The sequence below is a fragment of the Coptis chinensis genome, chromosome 6 (genome assembly GCF_015680905.1).
Source record: "Coptis chinensis isolate HL-2020 chromosome 6, ASM1568090v1, whole genome shotgun sequence".
NCBI classification, from domain to species: Eukaryota; Viridiplantae; Streptophyta; class Magnoliopsida; order Ranunculales; family Ranunculaceae; genus Coptis; species Coptis chinensis.
This window is the reverse complement of record NC_141461.1, coordinates 75,351,203-75,369,553: the sequence shown is the minus strand read 5'-3', so window position 1 is coordinate 75,369,553 and position 18,351 is coordinate 75,351,203.

Below are 18,351 nucleotides of genomic sequence, written 5' to 3'. Positions count from 1 at the left end.
TGGTCCTATGAAATGGAGGATCTGTATTGATTACAGACGTTTAAATTCCATGACACGAAAGGATCATTTTCCTTTACCCTTTATAGATCAGATGCTTGAACGCCTAGCTGGTCATGCTTTTTATTGTTTTTTGGATGGCTACTCTAGATATTTCCAAATTATTATTGATATTGATGACCAAGAAAAGACTACTTTCACATGTCCTTTTGGGACATACGCCTATAAACGAATGCCTTTTGGCCTTTGTAATGCTCCTGGTACCTTCCAGGGGTGTATACTTCATATATTTAGTGACATGGTAGAGCGTTTCATGGAAGTATTTATGGATGATTTTTCTATCTATGGAGACTCTTTCACCGACTGCCTGTCTAACCTATCTAAGGTTTTAACACGGTGTGAAGAAAAAAGTCTGGTTTTAAATTGGGAAAAATGTCATTTCATGGTGAAAAAAGCATAGTACTAGGTCACATAGTATCTAGTGATGGCATCGAAGTAGATAAGGCCAAACTAGATAAGATAGCGACTCTACCTATACCACAGACTGTCCGTGATATTAGAGCCTTTCTAGGCCATGCATGTTTTTATAGGCATTTTATCAAAGATTTTTCGAAAATAGCTAGGCCGTTAACTAATTGCTTTTAAAGAATGCCATCTTTGATTTTAATTTTAACTGTAAATAGGCTTTTAAAACTTTAAAAGCTGCCTTAACTTTCTTCACCCATTATACAGCCTCCCGATTGGTCTAAACCTTTCGAACTCATGTGTGATGCTAGTGATTATGCAGTTGGTGCTGTCTTGGGACAAAAACTAGATAATAAATCCACTATTGTTTATTATGTTAGTAAAACTCTAAACGATGCTCAAAGGAATTATACAACTACTGAAAAAGAATTCTTAGCTGTCGTTTATGCTTTAGATAAGTTTCGTCCTTATTTGGTTAGTTCTAAGACTCTAGTTTACACGGACCATGCAGCCCTTAGGTACCTTCTCGCAAAGAAGGATGCTAAGCAGAGATTAATCCGATGGATTCTTCTCCTACAAGAGTTCACATTAGAAATAAAGGACAAAAGAGGGGTCGAAAATGTAGTTGCCGACCACTTATCTAGACTTACAAACGATGATGATAGTAATTCTGAGTCTATACCAGACTCTTTTCCTGATGAACATCTGTATGCTATTTTTTCTGCACCATGGTATGCTGACATTGTCAATTATTTAGCGTCTGGTGTTATTCCTTATGATTGGTCAAGAAATGAATGTAAGAAGTTCTTAGCCAGAGTTAAGCTATACTACTGGGATGAACCCTACCTTTTCAAGTATTGTGCGGATCAGATTATTCATCATTGTATTCCCCAATAGGAATATAATGAGGTTCTCTCATTCTGCCATGACAAAGAATGTGGTGGCCATTTTAGTGGTATGAAAACAGTTGCTAAAATTCTTCAATGTGGGTTTTATTGACCTACTCTCTTTAAAGATGCCCAAGTGCATTGCAAGACGTGCATTTGTTGCCAACAACTTGGGCAAATCACGAAGCGTAATATGATGCCATTAAATCCAATCATGGTGGTAGAAATTTTTGATGTATGGGGCATTGATTTCATGGGCCCCTTTCCAGTTTCCTACGGTTTCATTTATATTCTAGTTGCCGTGGACTACGTGTCTAAATGGATAGAGGCCATGGCTTGCCGTAGCAATGACCATAAGACAGTTGTGTTTTTTGTTAAAGAGTATATTTTCTATCGATTTGGCATTCCCAAAGCCATCATTAGTGATGGTGGAACACATTTTTGCAACAGAGTTGTTGTTTCTCTCGTGAAAAATTATGGAGTTACACATAAGGTAGTAACTCCGTATCATCCACAAACTAGTGGACAAGTAGAAGTTTCTAATAGGGAAATCAAAAAGATCTTAGAAATAACTGTAAATCCTTATAGGAAAGACTGGTCAAAGCGTCTATCTAATGCCTTATGGGCATATAAGACTTCTTTCAAAACCCCTATAGGTATGTCTCTCTTTAGACTTGTATTTGGGAAACCTTGTCATTTTCCCGTTGAATTGGAGCACCGTGCTATGTGGGCTATAAAAAGCCTTAACTTCAATTTTGATGAGGCGGGTGTAAAGCGCAAGTTGCAATTGAATGAGCTTGAAGAAATCCGTAGCGATTCTTATGATCTCGCGAAGGATTATAAAGCTAACATGAAACGTGTTCATGATAATCAAATCTTGCGCAAAGAGTTTGTGGTAGGTCAAAAGGTCTTACTTTACAACTCCCGTCTACATATTTTTCCAGGGAAATTAAAAACCCATTGGTCTGGTCCTTTTCTGGTTACTGAAGTCACCCCTCACGGGGCAATCACCTTGGTAAATCCCAAGGACAACAGTATCTTTCAAGTCAATGGCCAACGGTTGAAACATTTCCACGAGCTTTTGTCCCCTGATGTAGAGGAAGTCACTACTACAAAAATAGTCATTTACCACGGTTAGTCAAATGGTATATACCACTGTATTTCTAATAACAGTGGATAATAGTCATTTGCCACGGTATAGATCACGTTTCTAATTTAGGTACAATCAAATACCACTGTTTACGAGATACAGTGGTATTTAATATACTAAAAACCACGGTACTTACTCAAATATCGCTAATTTGTTTTGAGATGTTCGATTACCTCACTGTTTCTCCAAAAAAAAAGGTGGTTTATGTTTTTCGAAAAATTACACCACCATGGATAAAACCACTCCCTGAAAATTAAAAAAATAAAACCGAAAATGGGGCCAATAAACATTGTGCTAAAACTCCCTTTTTTCAATCATTACTACGGTTTCTGCTCTATCTCTCTCCTAGATTTCTCCCAGTCAAGTTCATCATTTCAGACAAGGTTGTTATATCTTTGTTCTGGATACAATTGCAAGGCTAGTCTTTTCCGCAAGTGATTGTTATTTTGGTTAATTTAATTTCTTAAACTTTACTAAATTAATGCAAGCTCGCCCTTTTCTTGTAATTAGGTTCTTATTATTGAACTTGAAGAAAATTTTCTTTCTAATTTTATCTGCAAAATCTGGAGTCTAAAATTTTGGGTATTTTGTTGTATGAAATCGGACTTTGTAATTCATTCAACAGTTTTCCCTTGCTATTCTTCTTCATCTGTTTAGTAAGGTAGCTTTCGATATCAAATCTAAAAGTATCAAGGATCAGAAAAACTCATCATCCGCACAACAATATCTTTCAAAGCTAGTTTGGTTTCCGAACTAATCCTCGTTCTTACATCACCATCATGAGAATTACCAAGCAACATTACAAGAATAAGAAGAAGTGATTGTCTCATAATCTGACCCATATTTTTCCAAATCATTCTCTTTTTCCAAAAAACATTCTTTCATCTTTTTATATAAATGAGTTGATAAGATCAAAAAGCTCGATAGAATTTTCTTCTGGCGAGTACAAGTGCTTGCTACCACTGCTTTGGCAAGTGCTTTCATCAAATGTTGTTGTTACTCCCTTGAACCCAATTCCTAATTTTTTATACTTACTCTTTTTCTTGTTTTCTAAAGTCTGTATTGGTAAGTTATTTGCAAAGGTGATATAGAGTTAGAGAGATGCTTGTGGTTTGTATAGGATAAAGGGAGAACTGAATGAATGAATATGAAAGGCTTTTTTACGATGGAAAATGCTTTGTTGTGATCACCATGTCATCCCTTGCTATTCTTCCATCCGTTCCATTTTGTGGTTGGCTAGATATCTTTAATTTACCTTTAGTTCATGCTGAAAATTGAAATCCATAACTCCCCATGGTCTGTACTCATCCCTATATAATGTCTCCTGGTGATGGCATGTATCAGCGCGTTAATGGCATGTACTGGTTTGTTGATTACCTCTATAATGACTTGGTGTAATGTCTTGAATTTTGGCCAAGGTTAGTTTGATAATTTGGATACAACGTTGTAGGTTTTGCTAGTGGAGTTAGTCTTATTGTGAGTTTGGTTATTAAAATTATTAGTTTCGAGTATTGGGTTAGTAATATTTTATTGAAGTAGTGATTCAATTGTTTTCCACCATGGTTTGTTTTCATTGTTTAGTTTAGTTAATTAAGGTTTATTGTGGGTAAATTCATGATTTTAATGTTATATAGGACTAGTTTATGCCAATTTTAGAACACATGAATTAAATGGTGAGTTTTGTACATCAAGCTTGGTGATTAAGAACACTTTCGATCAAGGTGTTAATTTCACATGTAGTGCATGGTCACGAGCTGCCCATCTAATAGCATGTATGAGCATGCAACTGTATCCATGGGTCACTAACACATCACATAAGCTGGTTTAAGCTAATATATATGCCTTAGTGAGCTAATTCTCCTACTATTCATTACTAATTGGTTTCACTATTCTGCATAACCGGATTTCAGTTCAGGGTACTCAAGATCTCCCTACATATATCCGATGAAGGAGTTAAAGCTATAACTAGTGCTTATCCTAATCTCAAGATTTACTCTATCAACTCGAATGTCAGGTAAACTGATATTATTCCTTTTTGCACTGTCTAACAACATGTGGAACTTCACATAATTATTTTTACGAATATTATTTGGAATTTGTATAGGGTAACGGACATGTATTTGATTTAAACTTGAGTGGTTGTAAGGTTATATATTATCTGTACTTCTGACATGAAATGTTCCAAAGCTATTATCCTGTTCGTTAGCATTTGAAGCCATTTCTACGAATGAATAAGGTGTTGCTAACCATACATTTAACATGTTATTGACATTGGTAATGCTACTGATCCCACACCCATCTCCGTGCAACTTATGGCGTGTAAAACTTCTATTTCTAGCATCTTATACATCTTCTCCGACATTATCACAAACTCACAACTTATATCAAAATTGATTGGTGTTAAGTTTGGTATCTTTTTGTGGTTTTTCTCCATCTGGATACTGCCCTTGGATCACATGATATTACAGATACAAGTTTGAATGCAATTGTTGACATTATTATAGCTTCCAAGCTTCATTCAATTTCTTAAGAAAGCACCATTTTGGTACAATACCTTATCCACGTGTTAGACCTTTGCAGCTATTTTCTCCATTTGATTTTTCCTTTCTTGCGTACTCTATATATTTACTTGAACAAAACTCCTTGTGTTAACAAGATTGTCTAAAAATTTGATTTACCCACGCTTGTTGTTTACTTCGACAATAAGTAGGCGTTTCACAATACTTATGAGAGATCTTATAGCTTACATAAGACCATGCACTGGTGTTGGGTTCCTTTGCATTGGGTCTGATAGAATTTCTCATTAGTGTCGAACTCATAATTAGGATCCCAGTGTTAAATAATTGTTGTTTATGTCATTGGTGTTCTTGTTTTATGTGAATGATGGTGTATAGAATTTTTATGGTCTTCTAGAATTTTTATGTATTGGGAAATGTTGTATGATGTCCCAAGAGTTAATTTATGAATTTTTTTCTAGGAAATTTGCTAGGCATTTAGTGGAATTTTGGCTAATCTTCATATCCTTCTATATATTTCTTTATAATATGTAAATGAAATCATATCATGGGGATTATCCTGAATTTTCTATGTTCAAGATGATTGAACCTGAAATTGCTTTTGCTGATTCAAGATGATAGTGTCTTAGTAATATGTGTGGTTGCCTTATTAATTTTCAATTCCTAAAGTGTTACATTGGTCACAAGTTTGTGTGTATTGTCTGGCTAGATGGGTCGCCTTGCTTCTGTTCAAATATTATGGTTTACTGTTGTGATTAAACTTTTAGGTATTATCTAGTGAGGGTTGTAACTCGATATTTCCTATATCAATTTTGTAGTTTGAGAGTTCAGTCCTTAGTCCTTACCTGATTGATTCTTATACTACATTTAGATGATGGCACTACTTACTGAAGCACAGTGTGTTAAGGCTAAAATGGAGAAGCTTGACAAGAAGAGGAAGGACATCCCCAAGGTATGTATGATTTCATACTCAAAGGTGTAGTGAGTGAACCTTGGGAGTAAAGAAGATATTATTCCCTGTACTTCTCTTGGCATCATCCTACTTACGGTTTTCTTTAAACAATTAATTATATATTGTTTTTGGGTTATTGTACTATTGCAACTTAGCTGGATATTCTCCTGGTATGTGAGGATGTGTGGTTTTATCTCACTTGATTAAATTCAAATAGTTTTGAGATGTTGGTGTGGTTATCCTTGCCTATCGAGACCATAGTTTTAAGTGGCTAGACCAAAGGTTGAGTTTTCTATATTCGTCAATCTATAATATTTTCAGTAATTTGGTATGTATTTCCGGCACTATAAAGTAGTTATTCTACTCTATTTTCATAATTCTTTATCATGAATTTGCTAGCTGTCGTGATATCGTTGGATTTGTCAATCATATATCTTTCGCAGAAGCTGATGGGACTAGGAAGAGTCAAATTATTATAGAAAGTCAGCGGAATGCAAACAGAAAAAAAGTTGTTCTCATCCCTTGCAACCCAGGGTAAGGATATTTGATTGGTTGTGCACGACTACACGTGTTTTAAAATTGGCCATTTCTTTTTGCTTGTTAAGTTAAAAAGTTTTATTAAGTTAATTTAATGTGGAGTGTAGTTTCTTTTTGCTTGCTAATTTAAAAATCATATCAAGTGCAAGCCAAGTAATGGCTTGTGTTTGGGGTGGAGCAAGAAGTACTGAAGCTCATGCCCCAAACATCAAGAATGTACTAGGCTTAAAAAATAACCAGGCCTGGTGAGAATTATTGATCAAAATTTTGTCACTAGTAGCACCATCCCTTGCCATCTACTAGGCTTAAACAATAACCATGTGCTAGGGTTGTTGTATAGGGTTAAATTTTTTATTTCTTCTTTGCAGTGGACATTGCATGGGTTTTGATTGTCATTAACTTAACATCCTATCTTGATCTTTGACTCATCCAGATGACAAATTTAGCCCTTAAAGATATATATACACAAGATGAGTTTGATGTTGTTCGACTTCATATTATCAAGTTCAATTCATCTAGCAAAATGGACAGTTTGAGCCAATTGAGGATAACTTTCCATCTTAGTCTATATGTTTGGAACCCCCCTTTCTATTTAGGTTTGGACTCTGCTTTCTTTTCTCCCCTTAACTTACATATTTTATTTCCACTAGAACAACTGAAATCAACTTGAAACTGGCTCTAAGAATATATGTATATACACAGAATCTTAGCATTTGTTTATTGTTGCAGGTGAATGCTCAACAAGGGATGCCAATTCTTACACAAACTGAATGACCAGATTATTAGCATAATCAATTAGATTACTATTTTAATTTGTACAAACTGGAACACGTATATTTGAAAGGTTATTTTCTTATTGTACTTGAAATAATTTGAAATATTAGTCTATAATGGTATTTCATGCTTGGTAGATGTCAATTAACTATTTTCTTTCTTGTTAGTTGCCCTATGTTTTACTTTTAAGTTGGATGTGGAATGTTCAAAATTGAACAAGATGGAAAATGGGCTCAAAATCTATTTTGTAGGTTGTTAATCAGGTGGTGTTTTGATTATTGAATTAAATGAGGTTTAATTTCATTTATTTATAAAAAAAAACATATACTATATACCACGGTTTTGCAAGAACAGTGGTATAAGAAAACTATATAAGCCACGGTTTGCATCAGAAATAGCACATCATATAGACTATTAACCACAGTTTTTGATAATATAATACCACGGTTTGTTCTGAAACCGTGGTAAATAAGGGGCACTTAATACCACGGTTTTGCTAAAAGTATTTGTCACCCCAACTGATACCACGGTTTAGAAATAGTGGTTAAAGGGTTTTTACCACAGTATATAACAGTGGTTAATGAGCTTTTCTATAGTAGTGAGTCCTTTTACAGGACCCTATCTATACGGACTGACCTTTTCATTGGTGTACTTCCTTTCATTTTCATATATTGGTAAGTGCACCATTCAGGTAACTGGGCCCTCCCTATGGAGTGTGTGGCTGTAAGTATCGGATCCTAAGTCCACGGTTAATATAATTCATGTTTTCCACTCTTGCATGTTTTCTCGGTTTTTGAGTCATGTTTTTCTATGGTGTGAATTATGCATTTATTACTTTCTTGTTTTTCTTATATTAAATCTTTTTCATAAAAAAAATAAAAATTGTTAAAATCATAAACATAGTAATTTAGGAAGTCTTGGGAATCTGACTTTAAAAGACCCACTTTTAAAACAAATTTTCTAAACTCTGTGTTTAAAATTTGTTTGGGGGTGGGGTGTTCGTTTCTATCCTAAATTTTTCAACTTTCCAGTTGTGTTGTTTAGGCCGTTTAATTGTATTTCTATTCGGGTTGACATTATCTATGAAATTAGAGTTCATTCGTTTGCATAACTTACGTTATGCACGCACTTCGAGGCATTTTCCATCTTTTTATATGTCATCCTCGGTCGGAATAGAGTGTTTTATGGATCATTGGATTGGAAATTCTCTCCTGATCATTTCCATATCTCATTTGCAAAAATCGGACCGGTAACGAAGTGGCAATTTTAGTTTGAAGTTGCGCTAAAAATCAAATTTTTTTGGGATTTGAATTGGGCTTGGGCCCAAGCCCACAATACAACTTCTTCTTCTTCATCTTCCCACTTTCGCCATTAACAACTTTCAAACCCTAACATAAAAAAAAATAAAATAAAAAGAAACCTCAATACACCCATGCCCACAATACAATTCCAACTTCAAATCTTCTCCAAAACATTCCTCCACCAATCCTAAGAATTTCCACCACCGAAAACCACCAAAACTCAAAGAATTTGGAACTGCCGCGCCACCACCGCGCCTCCACCATTTTTTTTTTAGTGAGGGAGTCTCAAACTCCATCCCCACATTCCATTTAAACCCCCAAATTGTTCTAAAATATCAATGGCTCAAAGACGTAGGATTTTGCCGGAGCACGCGTTTACTGCCGACCACTTCGCGCCGTTTTACGGTGATGAGATGATTAGGAGAGATTGGAGTGGTTTGTGGTACTCGATAGACGATTATTACCACGAAGATTTGGTCCGGCAAATTTATAGGACGAGGGAGTTGGATGGGAATAGAATTTTTGTTAAGGTGGCTGGGAGGAGGAGAGAAGTATCTACTGGGTTGTTGGCTGAGATTTTAGGCATTCTGCCTAGACGCCATCTCGATGCCACATTATAGGATTCCCAATTTACTGGGGTCGAGCCTTTGATGAACGCTGATTTGTTTGAAGGGAACTACAATGCGAGCTCGCATTGTGTTCGCCGATCGTTTTCGAACCAACCACCGGGTCAGAGCTCAGTGGATTGGTAAGAATGTCATCGGGAAGGAGAAAGTCAGCGACATCGGTCTGAACTGCCTTCACGTTCAATGGATACTCCGGGAGCAGAAGTATGAATTCTGTATTTTGAAGTTTTTGAGTAACATGATTAGGGGAGTTGGGAAGAGTATTGCACCTCTCCCTGTTTTGATAACGAAGATCATGATGACCTTGAGAGCGACTCCGACGTCTGATAGGATTTGCCTGAAAAAGCACCAAAATCCTCATATTTATACGGAGTGTATCCAAAAAGTTTGGAGGTTGCCTGAAGAGAAGGTAGTTGAAGAGGATGACTCAGAGGATGAGGAGGACACGACATGTTTTGATGTCGATGCCTTGGAGAGGTGTAGGTCGGATGCAGAACGTATGACTGTGATTCATCGTGGCATGCGTTCTCTCAATACTATTTGCAAAGACCTCGGACTCGGCAAGCTACCATGCATCATAACTTCGAGACTCGAGCCCAGCGTGAGGATGAGCATTGGGAATAGATGAGGGGTCGAGATGGAAGCTCAGCGCAAGTTCCAAGACGATATGCTTGCATGTTTGCCACCCCAGGGGGGTTCTTCTTCTAAGGAGCAGTTAGTGAGGCACGAACGTCGTCACCGCAGGACGGATGGCTCTGGCCCATCAGGAGCTCAGGAGCCATCACCTTCCCATGTGCCTTCCACTACCAGTAGCGAGTGGTTTAGGAATATTATGAGTTGATGTTGTTTTGTATTTGCTTTTTATTTAGTTCGGATGTTAATTTATGAATTCCGTAGTTAAATTTGAATTTGGTTGTTAAATGTTGTTTGAATTTCAATTTTAATATAATATGGTTCTTTTAAAATTGTGCATTGTTTTTATCGTTAATCCCACCTTCCCGAATTGTTTGGGGTGGTATTATTTACTCTAGCATGATTTGTTATATGATCCTCTAGTTTAGAATTTGTTTTGGAGTGAGAGTTGAGAATATTGCCGATATGGGCATACCTATGATTAGATGTTGTGGTAGGATGAAATCTAAAAGAATTTAGAAGTTACTATTCTAAATTAAATCTAAAAGATATTAGGGTTGTTTTAGAGTCAAGAATATGAGTTGTTTCCATTTTTGGTTTTGGAAATTTTTTGTTTCCGGCAATTGCCTTAAAGCTTTTTGGCAACTTCCCGATTCGTTTTAGCAACTTAAAACCTATAAAAACTTCCTTCATTCTACACTCACAACCCACACTACACCTCACTTTCATCTCTCACCTTTCACTCCCACGTTTCCCATTTTTCTTCTCCATTTTAGCAACTTAGCAGCTCGGAGCGTGCCTGTGCCCTAGTGGAGTGCTACCTGTGCCCTAGGCACTATCAGCCAGAATTTCATCAGAGTGCGACCCGTGCCCTACCAAGCCCAGAGTTGAGCGCGACCTGCGCCCAAAACACTAGAACTCCACTTTTTCATCCTGAGCGCGACCCGCGCCCATCCTAGGCAAAAAGTGAGTGCACCCTGCACCCAAGCGCCTGGAACTCGAAAATCACCAAGGCGCACCCCGCACCCTACCCAGGCATAGGTTGAGCGCATCCCGCGCCCTGAACCCCGTGGGCAAGAAAAATTCCAATTTTTTGTGGGTTGTTCCAGGATCGTTGCAGCTGTTCTAGAGAGTAGTTTTGTGATGACTTCTCTTATAGTAATACCGGAGCAGTCTTTCGAACACTTGTTGGGGAGCCGAGACTTATGGACATTGGTTCCGCGAAAGGATCATGCAGTTCGGATGGAGGCATCTTCTGGTAAGTGAAGACGACTCGTATTCACCTAAGCTTACTGAATTTTTTTACAATAATGTTAAGTTCTATTCTAACCAAGATGGAGAACAAGAATTCTCTGTCACGGTTGATGACACACCACTAGAATTCAATAAGTATGTGGTAGCGTTAGTTTCGGGAATACCAATACTTAATCCTATTCACACGTGGGGATATATGACTGATAATGCATATCTCTATGACTATACATATTTCCATGAGTATTATGGGGGAGGGGTATTTCATACAATGGACCAAGGGCATTAAAACATAGCCCTTGGTAGCCTGTCCCTAAATGTAGGCACCACTGTGTTATTCATCCTGATGAATATTTTAGGGGATTGACAATTTACCCCTGCAAATAGTACCGCTAGTGATGTTTTCCTTGCTTTAGCTGAGGGACGTCGCCGATATGACATTCCCCGAGTATTAGTGGTTAGTCTTAAGAGAGCCCAAAACATGCGACATAAGTATTTTCTTATGCCTGTTTTGGTTTGCCGCATCATGCTCAGTTGTCTACCTGAATTCTATACCCAGTTCACGGATTGGAAAAGGGTTGAAGTCATGAGACCAACCAATTGGGTGGTTCGCTCATTTCGAGTAATGACTTGGTCGGGATGGCAGGTGCAACCTCATTTGGTTGCTCCTTACACCCCATCAGACATAGTATCACTAGGCAGGTTAGCACAAGTTGACGACACATGGCGGCGGGCTTGGCAAGTTATCATGGCTTGGCAGGATACGAAGGAACCTCCTCTCTTTGGAGAGGGAAATGAGGATGAGGATTAAATATGAGTTCAGGTTAGTTTTTATTTCAGTTAGTGTCTGCTTATGTCCCAAGCAATTTATTTCTCATTAACCCCATAACGGGTGGAACTCATATCGAGTTGCGTCAGTTTTTATTTTTTATATTAGTATGTTTTAACCTGGTTTTGCAGATGTTCCAGAATTTCACGCGTTTCCATGGTATTTCTCTACCCTATTTATTTAAATACTTTGAGGACAAAGAATGCTTCTTGTTTAGGGGGGGGGGGGGGGATAAAACAAGTGTAATTAAGATATCTGTTAGGATATAGATATGTATAATATGCACTTGTTTTTATAGTTAAAAATTCAAAAATTTTAAAAATATTAATAAAAAGTTTATGCTGTACACTTAGGAATATTGGAATTGTTTTTCTTCTCTAGGCCCCTGATAATGTAGAAATCTCACGTAACTTTTGCATTAGAATAGTTTTTAGAAACTTAGGTTAGTATGTAGGTAATAATCCTTGCATCTATCTATAAATATGTTACATGAGTATCTATGATTGTTAACAGTAAGTTTCTGAAATCTAGACTAGAGTACTTATTCTACAAATCCTGTGAGAATATAGTCTAAAGCCTTATATGAGTGAACATTTGAGAAATGACACAAGGGAGAAGTAAAATCCGGATAGAGAAATCACACGTCCACTTACTTGATCACTATACCATATCCTAAGCGAGAATTTAGGCCCTCTTTGGATCGATATAGCCAGAAATTCAAACCTATGAATTATTTTCCACTAGTCACCCCTCTGAGCCTTTCTTTAGCCTTTCATAAACCGCAATCCTTTACCCTGTCACAAAACAAAACAAAATAAAAAAAATCAACCTACCCAATTCTTTGAATAAGTCTGAGAATAGAGATGAAGAATAAAAAAGAGAAGAACCTTTGAAATCAAGAATTTGTTAGTCGCTTCAGATGAGAAAAGTAAGTTTCCATCCAAAAAAATATAAAAGAAAATAAAGAGTTAGAACTCCAAAAATAGAATCAAGGAGTCAAAAGCCAAAGAAAAAAAAGAAAAAGAAAAATATGGCTAAGGATGGAAACAAAGTGTAGAAGCAAAAGTAAAGAATAAGGGTTTCTCTAGTTACATAATATGAAGCCTCTATTATCTCAGACTTGTCCTTTTTGAATATCCATTTCCTTTCTTCTTAAACCATCTCCTAATCCTCGCAATACCTAATAAAGACCTCTAGCTCAATTAGGAATAGGTTAGTGTGATAGTAAGTGGCAGATGTGTTTGATCGACTCCGGATTCCTTGTGTGTCATTGAGATTGTAAGGTAAAGTGTGCCCACTGCACACTGGAGTAGTGAAACTTGAGCGGAAAAATCATAGTGGTTTTTGTCTTGACATTTATGTGAGGACCTACTTAAGGACGCTATTCCAAGTTTTCAGAAACGGACTTGTTAGTACATCTCATAGTATTACTCATTATATATATGTTTATTCGTAGATGATTGATTATTATGCATATATTAGCTTAAGTTTCGACTTGATTATTCTGTATTCATTGCTAGTGAGATGTATTGATAATTGAGACATAGATAAGGAAACAATAGTTTTATTTTTGAGTCGTTGTAGTATAGATGAAGTTTGTGAGTACCTTCACTGGAAAACTCTCACAAGGCTATAACTCGTCCACTAGGGAATTCCTAGTGGTTTAAGGCCTTGTTACATATGGTCAATGCAATCGCACTTGGCGAAACGAGAGTAGTTAGAACTCCATTTTTGATCACTTATGCTAATTTCTCATATTTGCTTGAGGACAAGCAAAATGTTGTTTGGGGGTGGCTTGATAAGAGCTCAAAATTGTAGTTTTAACCCCTTAACAATAATACTTTTAGACCAATTATGCGAGTAATAAATAAGAGTTAATACTAATTACGTGCTTTTATGTATTCCAGGTATTGAAGTCAATTATGTGTAGAAATGTGCCACTTTAGCGATATAAAGGAGAAAGGGTTGGTTGCTAAGAAGTTCTATGATTAAAGGCCAAGATTCAAGGAGAAAAAATATTTGTAAAGCCCGGTAAGAAGCTGAAAAGTCAGAGTCAACGCAGGCAGAAACAGCACACAAAAGTCAGCAAAACCTTCGAAGACCGTATCTTTGGACTCAGGCCTCGAAATTGGGCGTACCTTATGTCAAAACGACCGGCTCGGAAAGAGCTTTCCACTGGTCTAAACCTTTACCCAATTAGAGGAGCAGAAGTGGATGAAAAGCCTATTGAAATCAAAGCCAGCTGAAAAGGGCCCTGTGGACTGAAGAAATTGGGCTTTAGGCTCGATTTTCCAGCCCAAAATATAGACCCTCAGCTTATGCACGAAAATGTGGATCTGGTCTCCTCCATTTCCACACACAAGATGTAGCTCTTAAGTATCAATTAGCTTAGGATAGAAAGTAGCCATTAGAGAATAATCTATATCTAGTTTTGGAGATATTTATTAGTTAATTAATTAGTTTATTCATTACTTGTTTTAGATTAGTTATTGGAATTATTGCTTATCATTCATTAGATAAATAAAATAGTTAGTTCTTGATAATTTTGATTTTGTTATTAAAAATTACTTAGATCTAATTTCAATTCTTGTTTGTTAATGATTTCTTAGTTGTTAATTTAGATTTCAATTATTGTTTAGTTGAATTTAATAAAGTTAAAATCTTTATATTATGTCTTATTTAATTTCATATGGAAATGATAGTTTGATGAATCAAGGCTAAACCTCCATTAGAAGGGTTTGATGAAGCCTTAATGAAAACTTGATTGTGTAGTGTAGAATCGTTGTAAGAGTCTATTCCACTCTAGAAGGTCGTTGATTCGCTATGAGAATGGGTTAGACTTCCTCACATGCTAGTTATGAATTGGTAGAGATGCCATGTATAATTAGGGATTAAAACGACCAATTCTTACCGTAAGAACGTAAGAATTGGATTACAACAATCTACGCTAGTTTATTAAGTTGGATTCAAGGTGGTTTCAATTCCCCCCTAATTCTTATTCTAGATTCAAACCTTAGTATTCCGTAGCATTTCGTAGTTGAATCATTATAGTTAGTATCTTGTTCTTAGAATTCACATCGTAGTATAATCCCACCAGTAGTATAATCCCACCAGTACTTTCATTAGACTTTGGATAAACTAATAATTATAGAAGACATTGAATGCTAAAGAACTAGGAGTGGAACGAATCTTCTATTCCAACTCTACTTCAATAGTATCGAGAGTAGAAATCTTTCATAAGAACTGTTACGTATAAAGTTTTAGTTTTACTTTCGTTTGATATTCATTATTTATTCGGAGTAGAATTATATTCAATTTTATCGAGTTACCAATGGGGAACCTTATATAATCTCTTGAACAGCTTATATAGTGTCTTGAACAACTTTTTAGTTTACACTTTAGCTTGTTTGTGGCCAGCTTATACATATATGACACTACATAAGCTGTGTAAGACACTATATAACATGTCCGTAAACTGAAAGTTAGTTTAACAGAAAGCCTGGTTTTTTAGCCCATTTTTTCTGTTGCAGTATATTTGAAGCACACTTACACAATAGTGCAGTTAGAGAAAGGTGTTAGCAAAATAGCCAAGTACATAACACAACATGCAAATCAACCTAGTATGTACATACATGGCGAAATACATATACATAAGCAAAATATCCATATACATAGTTTTTGCACCTACAATAGGAAAATCAACCTAACCATTAGAGCAATAAGAACAACAAGTAGGCCCATAATGACGAGAGCCATGTTCCTAAGTAAAACTGATTGGCTGTTGTGCTCGGCTTGCAAGCAGGTCTCCCTTGTAGTAGTGCTGACCGTGGGTATGGGTTGTACGGTTGTCTCTTCTAATGTCTGATTGAACTCATTGTAGTAATTGTTGATTCCTTTCTTTCTAAGCAGTAACTCCACCTCTTCGATAGAATTACATCCAATGTAGTCTTGGCCAACAAATTTGTGTACCTGTTCACGAAATGGTTCACAGTCCCTTGTACTAAGGGATTTAGAAAGTAAACATAATTATGAGAATCTGGTTCGAAAAACATTGGAGGGAGAGAATTTCAATTACCTGGTCCTTGCAGCTACTCCAGTGCCTGTATATACCTGGTTGCCACCCTCTAATGACCGCGTAGCAGAACTTTGCCATAAGATTTAGAGAAACGGAATGTAATGCTACTGAAAAAGTTGTGTTGAATGAAGTTCGAGTATGAAGGATTTTATTTAGTTGGGTGACAGTGAAGCGTCATAGGATTTAAATAATTGAAAAGTACACTCACTGCTCTAATAATAATAATTAAACAAAATAATAATGAAAAGTACAAAGATAATCATCTCGAACAACTAAGCACGTACTCTCTCTTTCTCTCTACATTCTTCACCATTTTCACTATTTTTCTCTATCATCAACCTTTTCCCCAAACTTAACCTAAAACGTAGGGAAATAATTGAAAAGTTGGACATGATAGAGGTTAGCTCTCCGGTAGATGTTTTGTTATAATGATCTATCCTCTCAAATTGACAGTTTTTTCAATTTGAGAAGAAAAACCACTATAACAAAACAAACACCGTATAGCCAACTCTATCATAACCTTCTTTTCAGATATTTTCATACCTTTTTGGTTGTTGGTGGGTCACATGGAACATGGAACCATCTACAGAGTGGAGAGCACCCAAAAAGTTGAAAAGTTGGACACGATAGAGTTAGCTCTCTGGTGGATGTTTTGTTATAATGATCTATCCCTTCAATTTGAAAGTTTTTTCAATTTGAGAAGAAAACCCACTATAACAAAACAAACACCGTATAGCCAACTCTATCATAACCTTCTTTTCAAATATTTTCATACCTTTTCGGTTGTTGGTGGGTCACATGGAACATGGAACTGTCTGTAGAGTGGAGAGCACCCAAATTTTAAACGGGAGAATAGTGACAAAGGCTTCACTGGTAGACTTCTCAAGAGTGGTTAACAATTGATGTTCTCCAGGAGTGGGAGAGAGTTATTGGTTTGGGTGGCGGTCCGTTTCTAAATTGGTGGGCTTGTACCGCCACCCCAAACCCAATAACCCTTTCCCAACCGTTCATAATATCAATTGTGAAACTGAGAAGTCCACAAGTAAAACATGTGACATTGATCATGTTTCCTTTAGATTACCTAAATTGGACCGATTGCAGAGACCGCGTATTTGTCTACCTAAACGATCACGTAGTAGACCTTTCTCTACATTATAAAAAATCTACCTAAACTGACCGCGTATTTTAGTTATGAAATCTAAGCAAATGTTGCCAAAAGTAGTATTTGGGACATGTTTTGAATAGTTGGTTTAATTTGTTCATGGTTTGTTGTCTGTCATTACTATGTTATAAACCAGCGTTGTAAAGAAAATGTGCAATGGTGTCATATCATTCTTGTGCCATGTGGATAACAATATGAATCAACAATACATTATACAAGCCTAGTAAATCACTATATAAGTATATGCCAGTAACCACATCAAGAACATCAATTGTGTCATATACCACTACAAGAAAAAGGTTTTATATCACTCTTAAAAACAGTGACAAAAAGTCTTTTGTCACTTTTTTTCCCCAAAACCGTGACCAAGTGAGAGTCATTTTTTTTACCCAAAACCGTCACAAACACTCTTTGAAGAATAGTCACAAAAAAGTTAGAAACAGTTATAACATAACCACCTTTTAGTGACTGTTTTTATTGAATAGTGATAAATGTTATGCATAACCGTTATCAAAAGTAACCCTTTTATACCTGTTTTCACAAAACCATGACAAATGGTTATAATTTTTACAAAAAAAAAAAAATAAAAAAAAATCAATTAATGAATTGGTTATGCACTCCATATCTCTACTGAATGCTTATACACCTTTAAAAAAAATCTTAACAAACATAATCCAGTAAATTTCCAAATATCATTCACAAATACTAATTCCATTGAACCAATCAAATCCAAACTAGACTTAGATAATTTTTACATGTATTTAAATAAAAATCAAAATGAAACATCCCAATAGTTAAAAAATAAATCATCCTAGCCCGCCGGAGTCATCATATGAATTTAAACACACTTATCGTTCATTTTGAGCATAGTCCTCAACACGTTCTTGGATGAAGCCAACAAACTCGTATCCTTGCTTCTCAGCGTAGTACACTTTTAACATGACTACAATACTCCGGAGTACCTCACAAAGTGGGGACTACTCTTAGTATAGCTCCCTCCATAACTCGCTTATGATATTCAATCCCTCCTGTAAGTAAAACAATTAGTGAGCGCAAATCAAAACTTCTATAGTGTAGAAATTACAAGGCAATACCTTGAACCATTTTATAAGATTCTTGCTTGAATCAAACAGATTCACAAGTGTGAATTTCAAAATATAGAGAAAACAACAAATAATTTCAATGGAATAAGAAAA